The sequence below is a fragment of the Colobus angolensis genome, unplaced genomic scaffold (assembly GCF_000951035.1).
Source record: "Colobus angolensis palliatus isolate OR3802 unplaced genomic scaffold, Cang.pa_1.0 Scaffold169, whole genome shotgun sequence".
Classification (NCBI taxonomy): Eukaryota; Metazoa; Chordata; class Mammalia; order Primates; family Cercopithecidae; genus Colobus; species Colobus angolensis.
In genome coordinates this window covers 3,180,340-3,192,011 of record NW_012114810.1, presented here as the reverse complement: position 1 = coordinate 3,192,011, position 11,672 = coordinate 3,180,340, and positions in this window count along the sequence as shown.

The following is an 11,672-nucleotide window of genomic DNA, read 5'->3' as shown; positions in this document are numbered from 1 at the left end:
AAAAAAAAAAAAAAAAAAGTAAAATAAAACAAAAAACAAATACATAAAATAAAGAAGAATAGAATTAATATTAAGCAGAGAGGAAGAGTTTGCCAGTGCTGTCTGCAGCCACCTTTAACAGGAGCATTAAAAGATTGAAGAGAAAGCGCAATAAGGATAGTGATAGCAAAAACCAAATAGATGCATAGGGAGACAGGAGAGACTGGAGCTGGGAATGTATAACCAGAGAATATAGAGAAGCAAGAGAAGTAGGACTATATACCTACCTCAGCCCTTCTTCACATTTTGCAAATTTGATGTTGTCTCAGTTCAATTAACAGAAATATATGTATATTTCATTAACAGGACAAAAATGAGGGTAGACAAGTTGTACTCCTGCTTGTACAGATAATTTAAATTTCTATACAGCTCACTCTCTTACAATGCTCATTTTACTTAAACAATAATATTTTAAGCCTAATATGAAGCTAAATCAACCACTTTTTGAAATCATAGGAAACTCTCAGACCATCATCACATTTGGTGAATGGAGAGCCTTGCTTAATCACATCTTGAGTCTCATAGAATGTTAGTAGTATTGCTGGGTTATCAATATCCAATAATCTAGAAAACAGCAAAGGGGGCTCAATTTTTGGTAAGGATACACCAAATGCCAAGTAGTCTTTGGTTACTTAGAAGCCTTAAGCTACATCCAACTCCTCAAAATTGCTCCCTATGTAGGCTTGTGCTTCATTCACTTCCATTTCTCAAAATTCTTTCCTCTGCTAAGAACACTCTCCTCACTCCTAGTCCCATTGTATGCTAAACTCCTGCCAATTGTAGGACCTACTGGTATTGCATTTCCATGCTGATGTGTCAGGTTTCTACACTAGATAATGAACCTCTTGATGGCAAAAGACTGTGCCCAGAAGAAAGCTGGCTTTCTAAAAGTGCTCATTAAATGTTTGTTGAATGACATAATAAAATTAGTGATAAGCCCCAGGGAACAATTAAAGTAATTGGTTATTTGATAGATAACAAGAATGACTTCAGCAGGCATAAGTTGTCTAGAAAAAAGATGACTTTCATGCCTGTAATAACAGCACTTTGGTAGGCTGAGGCAGGCGAATCTCCTGAGGTCAGGAGTTTGAGACCAGCCTGACCAACATGGAGAAGCCCTGTCTCTACTAAAAATACAAAATTAGCTGAGCATGGTGATACATGCCTATAATCCCAGCTACTCAGAAGGCTGAGGCAGGAGAATCTCTTGAACTCGGGAGGCAGAGTTTGCAGTGAGTCGAGATTGCATCATTGCTCTAAAGTCAATTTATTACTATAAAATTTATTAATTGATGATAAATACACTTTATTACAATAAAGAATACATTAGAAGTTACATGGCCTTTAGCAAAATCACTTGAATTATCTGGGCCTCAGTTGGACTAAATAAATCCTAAAATTACTTCTGCTCCTAATATTAGGTTCAAATTAGAGAGACAAAGATGGAGTTAGAAAAAGAGAGAAAGAGAGAAGAAGAAAGAGAGACAGAACTATAGATTGAGGAAGAACAATGAAAGAAATAGACATAAAGCTGTGAAAATGGACTATTGTCATTAGGCATGCATATAGAAGATGAGAAGAGAAATTTGTGCAATAAGATTATACACAGTTGCCTGTAAGAATACACAGATGAAATTAAGATAAAAAATATATGATTCCTCACATCGTACACAGAAAGTTACTCAAAATAGATTATATACCTAAATGTAAAAGCTAAAACTATAAAACTTTTAGAAGAAAACATAGGAGTAAAACTTCATACCATTGGGTTAGGCAATGGTTTTTTAGCTACAACACCAAAACACAAGTAATAAATAAAACAATAGAAAAATTGAATTTAATAAAATTGAAAACTTGCAAGTTGCAAATGATACCATTAAAAAGTGAAAAGATGACCTACATAATAAGAGAAAATATTTGCAATTCATATATCTATAAAGGGCCTTTTATCTAGAATATGTAAAAACTCTTGAAATTCAATAATAAGAACATAATACAATTTAAAAATGGGCAATAGATATGAATAGACAGTTCTCCAAAAAAGATATACAGACAGCCAATAAACACATGAAAAGTTGCTCAACATCATTGGTCATGATGATGGAAATACAAATTAAAACCACAATGACATACCACTTCATACCCACTAGCATTATTATAGTCAGAAAAAATAGACAAGAACAAGTGTTGGGAAGTATGTGGAGAAACTGAAACCATTAATACACTGCTGTGGGGATAGACATGGTGCAGTCACTGCGGGAAACAACTTGACAATTCCTCAAATACTTAAACATAGAGTATTACATGATCCATTAATCCCACTCCTAGCAAAAATGAACATTCCATGCAAGCAAAATTAAAACATATATCCACTTAAAAACTTATACATGAATGTTTCAAAGCAGCACTATTCACAATAGCCAAAATGTGAAAACAACCTATGCATCCATCAACTGATGAATGGATAAACAACATGGTTAACCTATATGGGGGAATATTAATTCATCATGAAGAAGAATAAAATTCTGATATATGCTCCAACATGGCTGAACCTTGAAAATGTTATGCTCAGTGAAAGAAGTTAGTCACAAAAGGCCACATACTGTATGATCCCATTTATATAAAATATCCAGAGTAGGCAAATTTGTAGAGATGGAAAAGAGGACTTGGGGGAGTGGGGTGTGACTACTTTGGCTACAGAATTTCTTGGGGTGAGGAAAATATTCTAAAATTAGATTGTAGTGATGATAACACAGCTCTGTGAATACACTAAAGACATTGAGTTGTATACTTTAAATAAATGGATATGTGAATTATCTCAATAAAGATTATATATGTGTGTATACATATGTGCATATACATATATGTTGTATGCATAAGTGTATATATACATATATATATATATATATCCACACACATATATATGCACACATGTCTGTGGGAATATATCTATAAATCTTGGTGAAACCTAAATTACATTTATGAACCATAGAATCACAAACTCCTTGAGATCCAACCTCTCTGCCATACATAATTACCTCGAAAAGATGGGATCAGTCTCTGTTTGAACCTCAGTTAGGCATCTTTCCCAAGCGTGCTGGGGATACTAATCACCTACATTGACGTGTTCACAAGATGTCAACCCATAATCCAGGAAAACAGTGTATTTCCTTTGGTGATTACTACATTTTAAAGGTCTTCCCTGTTAACAGTCATTATCTCAGACACTGTACTTGGAATAGAAAAGATGTTAGTTTATGAAGTGGAGCTTATTCAGTCTAGTTCACTCAACACTTATTTACAGATCACCTACCAGGTTCCTCACATTGGGTTAAGAATAGTCACCATCATTTATTCCACAAGCACTCCCTGAGCATGTATTCACAGCATCTTCCCACAGGGACCTTACAGCCTAATAAGGAAAGCACAAAGATACACAGACAAGGCACTACCTTCCAAAGACTTTACCATCTGCTCTGGAGAAACAGCCACACACGTCAAGCAGTGAGTGAGAGGATGGTCTGTGAATCTCCAATTATGAAGTTGGGTAGCCCACAGCATAAAAAGGCCAATGTGCGGGGTAGAATTTCCAGATTTAGCAAATAAAAACACAAGATTCAGAAAAATTTGAATTTTAGGTAGACTACAAAATTTTTTAGTTTATGTGTGTCCATGGGATATGAAGAGTTAAGAAAGATTATTTCAATACTAATAATGATGAAAGGATGATGGTGATAATGGTAAGGATACTGATTCAATCATTCATTCATTCATGCAAGTATTCACTCAGCAAATATTTATTAAGCATTTACTATGTAAGAAGCACCATGCTATACCCTGTGGAGACAGTGGTAAGATATGCAAACTATTAAATACAATTCCAGTGCTGAATGAGCTTTTGGTCAACAGGACAAACCCAAGGGTCACAGAGACAAATAGCCAATGCTAACCTTGATTACTGTTTGACAGGAGAGATCCACAGAGCAGCAAAACTCCCTAGTGCTGGGTGCACAGAACAGGGGAGAGCTAACTGGGCCAGGGAGGGCTTTCCTGAATGAGCGGCTATGGGGCTGGGATCTGAAGGAAAAGCAGGAGCAAAGGAGTGGGAAGAACATGCTAGAAAGGGAACTCCATGTGCAAGAGGAGTGTGTGTGGGGCAGGAGGGATCATGGCATCTTCACAGAACTGAAAGCAGCCAGTGTGGTGACAGCAGGCAGAAGGGGCCAGTTGGTGCCTGGTTTTAAGAACCAGGTCTTTGTCCTTACACTGATAGCAACTGTTTTAGGTGGAGGTGTGATAGGACCAGTCTCCGGGCGCCCTGTGAGGGATGGTGTTGGGAAGCTGAGCAGAAGCAGAGAGACAGGAAATGAGTCATTGACTCTATACTAGCACTAGGCACCATTAGACATAATACTGTCTTGTTTGAATCTCAAGAAGCGAAAACCGCAGTTAGGAGGCTGAGTGGCCCAAAGAAACAGCAAGGCCTCCAAGTCAGACACATCTGCACTTATCCTGTTGCTTCCCTCCAGCCAACTGTGTGTCACACCAAGTCACGTGCTCTCTCTGAGCCTTTTTAGTTTCATCACACATACAATGTAAACAATAGCTGCCTCATAGGTGGTTGTAAAGGCTAAAGAAAAGATATGTGAAGAGTCAAGCCATGAATAAGCCCTCAATAAAGGCAATTATCATTATTGCCATTATATTATTATTATTGCTTAATTATAGCCATTTTTGTTACATCATGATGCCACCTAGTGGAAAAATACTCATTTCTGAAACAGCTTACAATGAGCCAGAATTATTTGGAGTATGAAATCACACGGGCTGATCATGTGACATGAGGTATGATTGAAAGGGAAACAGACTGGAGCTTCGGGCTAAGGTCCCAGTGGGCACTCCACATCTCTGTCTTCATCTTTCAATTCTGTTGGTTTTGTTTTTCTTGTTTATGTATCAAAGAATGCTATAAAAATAAAACAGAATAAATACTACAATTTTCTCTAAATTAAAATGCCAACATAAGCATAGGAGTGTCTTCCCCTTGACAAATGTGGCATTTCTATTCCCTAACCCTGGGACTGGCAGAAGGGAAGCAGGTACTATTTCCAGATTACATGATGAGGTCACTCTGAGGTTGTCTGGACAAAGCATTGTGTTTTCTGGGATGTCTGGAGACTGAGTTGGGCCACCTTTCCTGGAAAACACTAATCAGCTTGGAGGAGCAGAGTTACTGGGGAGGCAGTATGTGTGTGTGAGGATCAAGAACAAGGAGCAGGTGGTACTGGAAGAAGAAATTTTATGTGACTCAGGATCTGATGTTCCACAGAGGGGTTTTGCATGGGCATGGGGTTAGGAGCTCAGGGAGTTTGTACAGAACACAAGGTTGAGTCCTCTGAGAAGAGTTTATCTTAGCATCTCTAATACCACAAGGGAAGAAAGAATGTGAGGGGAGGAAAACTCAGAAAGGGAGGTCCATGTTTATTTGGGTCCTCCCATCACTGCTCCTCTGCAGAAAGGGCCCAGGTCAGCAGCAGCCCCTAGAGCTGTGGCAGCAGCCAGAGCCCTTAATGGGCTCACACTCACAGCAGTCAGGGTTCTAGGTCTGGTGTCAGTGGAGCAGACGGCCTGTGGTGGCTCAGTCGGCAGCCACCAATCAGAGTTGTAGCAGCCCCCAGAGCTGGGGCCACAGCAGCCCCCCGAGCTGACGCTATAGCAGAAAAAGACTGGAGGGACACATGGGGCAGGGCACTGGGCTGCCTCACTTAGAAGCGAAGCATTTGGAGAGCACTGGAAAAGGGGCTGGTACTGCTGCTGGTTTTAATGGCAAGACATGTTGGGAAAGGTTCAGTCAACCTGAAAGAAAAAAAAAGAAATCAGTGCACAATACCAAGGACTATTTTTTTTTCTCCTGGATTTCATAGAAACCTACCCCCTACAAAAAACTGGTTCATGAACTAACTTCTACAAAGGAATTTGGAAACTGATTTGGAGGAAAGTAAGTCTAATAAATACTCTCCCTGACTTCAGTCCACTTTGCCTCTGCTGAGGTATTCTGGCCTTCTCCCTCCATGCCCTTCAAAGTCAGCCCTACATAAGCCTTCTTGTCCCCAAGGGAAACAAGGTAGTTTAGTCATTTTCTGACTCCTAATCTCAGGGATTTCTGATGGGAGGATGACATTTCCAAGAACATTCATTTTCCAATAAATAAATTGGAAGACAGTACTACTAAAAACCACAATGCCTGTAGGTTTCAGCATCCTTCCCCTCCTGCCTGGCCCCCAGTGATGCCTTCCTCTTTGCCTGCCTTCTTCTCTCCCTCTTTTCATACAGTCCTATCACCCCTGGAGCTGTCTTTGCCAGGCACTCACATGACTCAGTGGAGGATGCAGGAGCTGTCAGTAATAGTTGACAAGGCTGAGGACTGAGAAGCCCTGCACTGGAGCCCTTCTATCCTGGGCCTGGTGTCTCCCTCGGAGTGAGGCACAGCTGGCGTATGCAGAACAGTCACTTTCACAACCTGGGAGCAGGATGACTCTTGTCACACTCCTAGCCCTGAGGCTCCAGGATCTCCCCGGACAGAGTCCAAGAAGAATCTCAGGAACCAGAGATGACCCAGGTATCTGCTCCACAGGCCTGCTGCGAGCCAGCCATTCCACCTTCATGCATTCACTCATTCATTAATTCTGTAAATATGTATTATCTGTCTTGGGCTTTGGTTTTGTAAGATGCTTCTGTCATAAATATGAGCCAAGTTGCCTTGAGGACATAAATGTAAACAACGCACTATGAAACATTCTATTATGTGCTGTAAGAGGGCACTATGACCCAGCGATGGGCTCCTAAAAACTTTTACACCAGGACAATGTCACGTCCATTTGTATGTCTTTCTGCTCTTCCACATGTTGAAGGCAGAATCTATACTAGACTTTATTCATCTTCATGTCTCTAGGAATACCATAAACAGAGAGGGCAGCCTTGAGGAATAAAGGAGTTAAAGATTGACTGACTGAATCAAAGAACAAATGACTGGCTGCTTTATAGACACATGGGCAGAGGATATATCTTAGGATAACATTCTTTGGGCTTCAGAAGTGCCCTGAAGAATCAAACACATTAGGTTAAATGAGACCCTTGGATGTGATTATCTTTCAATGCCTCCATAATACTCCATTAACTGTTAATATTCCATTAACAGTCCTACAGGGATACCATTCAGATGGAACATGAGGATGTACAAGCAGGTCAAGAAAGGCAGTGAAGCTCAGGTCAGCAATGAGGGAAGAAAATCCAAGGGGCAGTGAAGCGGAGGGTAGGAGACAGCCTAAGGCATTATAGGGTCATGGTGGAGTCAGTGCTATGAGAAGCTGTGGGGGTGTAGAGGGGGAAATAACAAATGCTGCCATTTCGTCACAGGAGAGTTCATTGGACTTTGCTTTAAGGGGAGGTACAAGGGTAGAGAATACTCCGATATGTGAAAATCTATATTCTTGCCTTATTGATACATCTGAAACTAGAGACAAAATGACTTAATTTGGTGGATAGTTAATTTGTTCCACCTTGGCAGAGGCAATCTACTAAGTATTCAATATACAAGGATAATTATTCCTTTCCTGAAGGATTCACAGGCCAGTGTGGAAGACAGAGAAATACACAGATAATTTCTGTTAGATAAGCCCTGAGAGCCACTGGAGTGTGGAGGGCGCATAACTCTGCCTGGAGCATGAAATAGGGACCTGGCTGATGCCAGGAGCAAGAAGGAGGGCACTACAGTCATTAGGACCAAAGAGGTCCCGGGACCCCAGGCTTTCATAGTTGGACAGCAGGTGAGGAAAGAGTATGAACACTGCATAGAATGGTCAGCCTTAGCCAAAGACAAGGCAAATATTAAGAATAAGTGGTGCATTGTTATTAAAGATAGAGAAAACTCTATGACCCAGATGATCCCCATTGTCAAATGTTCCAGTGAGCCCACTCCATTTGGCTGTTTGGACATTAATTGTGACCTCAGAACATCTGATTTCAGAGAATTAGAGCAAACGTCATGATTTAATCTGTCTACCAATGAATGGGCTTAAGTGATACATAATCAAGAGTTAGAAGACAACTTTATAAGGACTTAGAAAGGACAAATATGAGAAAACCACCCCTGAGAATTAAGAAAACAGAAAACTATTGGGACATAAAGCAGTATTCAATTGAGGGTCAAAAACGTGGAACTTACTGAAAGAATTTCAAATATTTACAAAGGAAGTGAATAATAGGGCTGGACCAGTTAAGGGAGGTTTGCTCAAAGGATCAAGGTCACTGATGGGAGTGGCCATGATCATGGTGATGATGTTCTTGTTAGTGATGAAGGTAAGTTTAACCATGATGGTGATGGCAAAAGAGCTTCACTGCATGAAATAAATGGATTCCTGAGGGCTTTGTGTTACAATAATGGCCATGGTATTATAAAAAATGTGTGTTTGGCCTTTGTTCCTAGTTCCTGACACACAGCTCCTAAAACCCTTGGCAGTGAAACCCTTTTTGTTTCTCATAACAAGCCTCTTTAGGCCACACCTGAGTTTATGCTAATAAGACAGCTTGTGAAGGACTCCCTAGAGAGCTTCAAGATTGAGGGCTGGTCACCAGAAAGGCCAAACACATGACTAGAGAGTAGGAACTTTCAACCTCACCAATAGCTGGTGATTTACTCAATCATGCCTACATATGGAACCTCCATGAACACCCCTGAAGGACAGGTTCCATAAGCTTCTGGCTACCAACCTAGAACATACTAATTTTCTGGAAGGATGGTGTGGCCAGAGAGGACTTAGAAGCTCTGTGCCTCATATCCGTACATACATTGCCTTGTGCATCTCTTCCATTTGACTGTTACTGAGGTTCATTTGTTTTATAATAAACCAGTAATCATAGATAAAGCACTTTTTCTGAGTTCTATGAGTCAGTCTAGCAAATTATTGAGCCTGAGGAGGGGGTCATGGGAACCTCTGAGTTTGTAGTCATTTGGAAAACCATCTGCAGCTGGCATCTGAAGTGGGGGCACTCTTGTGAGACTAACTCCTAAACCTGGGGTGTCTGTGCTAGCTCTGGTAGTTAGTGTCAGAATTGATTTGAATTGTTGGACACTCAGTTGGTGTTGAAGAAGGCAGAATTAGTGCAGAAAACAAACATGCATTTGATGTTGAAAGAAAACCACCCAGCTATCCTAAACTCATTTCATCCTCACAACAGCCCTATGGTTAAAGCAACTATTTTAATCCTCTTTTTACAAAGTCTATACTAAAGCACAGAGAAGTTATAACTTACTTCAAGGTCACACAACCAGAATTTTATTGAGATAATATATAGATTTCTAATTCATTTGTATCACCAATGAAATATCATTTTCAATGACATCATAAAACACTTAAAATGACCTGTGTAAGTAAAAATAATTATTCATTTATATAAAAATATTCTTAGGCAGTGGTCTGAGTGTCATTTGGTTTAGTGAAATTTCAGCCTCTTCCTCTAGAGAGGAAGTCAGGAAACCTAAGGAGAAATTTCATAAGCCATTAGCACAAATGTCAGGCAGATATGTATGTTGTAGACAATGAATTTCATTGAATCCTCACTCCCAAACAAGTTATTTTGTGAAGATGATCCATAAATTGAATTTGGAAACTGATATGAAATGAAATTGAGTGCAAGAAAAGCTTTCTGTCTTGTGTTTCTTTCTCTTTTTTTCTTTCCAGTGAAAAATGCTAACCATCTTTCCACATGAGCTCCAAAATCTACCCCATAAAAGTCTTCCTAACTTGGAAACACAGCTGGTCATATGTTTGGAAACAATCCTTTGATGATATAATCATTCTTCTGCAAGTCAGATTGGTGTCTCTAAGAACATTTGTTGGAAGGGGATTAGAAGGAAAGAGATTGGAGGTGTAAACCTGAGCCCCTCAATTCCTGTGACTACTCTTGCTTTGTTCCTTCTCCTCTTCCTCTACCCCACTGCTCATGATGCATTTCTTCTTGTTACTCTCCTTCCCTAAGTTAGACATTCACAGCTCCATGGTCTGCTTCTGACACATATTTAGCAAACCAAGAGAAGTGGAGGGAGGTTGTCACTAACAAGGATACACAAAAACAAGCCCAGATCTAGGTCAACTGCAGGTTGAAGAATTCCCACACTTGTCCCTCCAAACCCACGTGACTTCTTCCTCTCTCCCTGCCTTTTTCTGCCCTCTCTCTATGCAGTCCTGTCTGGCACCCATGAATCACCATACAGAGCCTTCTTTGGAAACCACTGACCTGGTTAGTGGTGGAGCAAGGACTGTCACTAACAAGGCTAAGGACTGAGGAGCCTGGCACTGGAGGCCTTATATCCCAGACTGATGTCTCCCTGGGAATGAGGCACATCCTGTGTGTGCAGAACAATCACTTTCAATGCCTTAGAGAGGATGAACTCTTCTCATACTCCCAGCCCCAGGGCTCCAGGATTTCCCTGGACAGGAGCCAAGAGGAATCCCACAAGCTAGAGACTACTCCATACATGCTCCATAGATCTGCTGCAAGCCAGCCATTCCACCTTCATACAGTCACTCATTCATTATTCCAATAAATATGTATAGTCTATCCTGGGACCATAATTTTGCCAGATATCAATGACACAGATGATGTAGATTGCTCTGAGGACGTCCCAGAATACAAATGTGTAAACAAAGATTTGTAAGTTTTTGTACCATGTGATTTTGAACTCTTGTTCAGGTCTCATACAGCATTTCCCCAAGGTGGTTTTAAAGTCTTTGTACATGTCTGTCCAATCTACGAACAGTATGAAAGTATGGCATGTTTTGTTAGCCTCCATATTCCATGTGCTTTTACAGTAACTGGCACAATAAACATAGGAAAAAGATTGAACATCAGGAAAGAGGAAGGCAGATGTTTAGAAAGCACTGAGGCAGATACTCAGGTCATAATGATGCAGCCTCTTGGCTTTTAGAATCCCTTGTATGAAGATAGATTCCCAGGAAGGTATAGTGTTATTTCACTAACACAGAATAATAATTCCTGAGAAATAAGTTATTTCAGAGCACAGCTCTGTGGAAATGAGACCAGGTTGGCAGAAGGTGGACCTAGAGGAATCCACGTGAGCATGGAAGTAAAGGCTTTGGGGAGCCTGATGGCCCCTAGAGGGCAGTGGGCACATGCAGGGCTGGTATTGCCATCAGAGGAGGGAGGGGGCTTGAAATGTGAATGAGTTAGAATAGAGACAGATATTATGTTGAACTCGGAAGTTCTAACAGACTTTTTATTTGGGAGTTGAAGGTAGGGGCTGAAAGTGCTTGAGAGTTAGAATAATTGCATTATTGAGCATGTCCACAGGTATATACTTTTAGAGAAGGGAAATAAAATAAGACATAAGTGGATTTAAGTTGACATTGATTCACACCTACTAGTTGGTAAACACATGGTTAAATTGCTGTGAATAAGGAGTTAGCACTAACTTAAGGAGCTCCTATTGTAGTTAAGGTGCTTTTTTTTTTTTTTTTTTTTTTTCAGAGAACAGAACAGAGCGATCCTGTGATAGGGTTTTGCCAGGGCTCAATATAATCGGCAGATAGAGAAGAGTGTCACCTAACACAAAC